Source organism: Fulmarus glacialis, unplaced genomic scaffold, assembly GCF_000690835.1.
Source record: "Fulmarus glacialis isolate BGI_N327 unplaced genomic scaffold, ASM69083v1 scaffold2486, whole genome shotgun sequence".
Classification (NCBI taxonomy): Eukaryota; Metazoa; Chordata; class Aves; order Procellariiformes; family Procellariidae; genus Fulmarus; species Fulmarus glacialis.
In genome coordinates, this window is record NW_009217298.1 from 15,144 (window position 1) to 15,779 (window position 636).

Below are 636 nucleotides of genomic sequence, written 5' to 3' on the forward strand. Positions count from 1 at the left end.
TGGGAAGCAGCCAGAGTGTGCCAGGAGCAGGACAGCCAGGAAGCTAAACACGGGCTGGAAAGCACAGAGGGCCAAGCAGGAGCTGGGTGCAGGCTGGGAGGCCACGTGAGAGACGGACAGACCGACACATGCACTCACGCCCTCCTTTCCCCCCAGCATTCATCATCTCTGGTTTTGCTCCCAGCTCAGCCCTTGCGTTTCGAGCGAGTCGAGCTGGGAGCGAGCGAGTCGAGCTGGGAGGCAGCCCCCACCCCTCCCTGCCCACCCCCTGGCCCTGCTCCCCCTCTCACCACCTTCCTCCGCTCCTCTCTGGGCTCCCGTGACGCCCACCGAGAGCCCTTGCTGCCGTGGCCTCATTACCTGTGGGTTAAACAAGCAAACCCACGCCCCTCCAGCGCTCAGACTCCAGGAAATGAGCACACTGCAAGTCCTGACGCTTGGCCAAACCCCGTAAAACTTTTTATTGGCTCTCAATAGCTATTAATAACAAAAAAAGGCTTCTTATGCTAAAGGGTGCAAGGGGGGAAATGGGGGAGGGTCTAAGAGCAACAGAGGGAAAAAGACACCCAAAGCCAGAGCTCAGCATGGGTGAAGGACCGGCCGTGTAAGGGTCCGTGGGCAGGGGAGCTGCTCCCT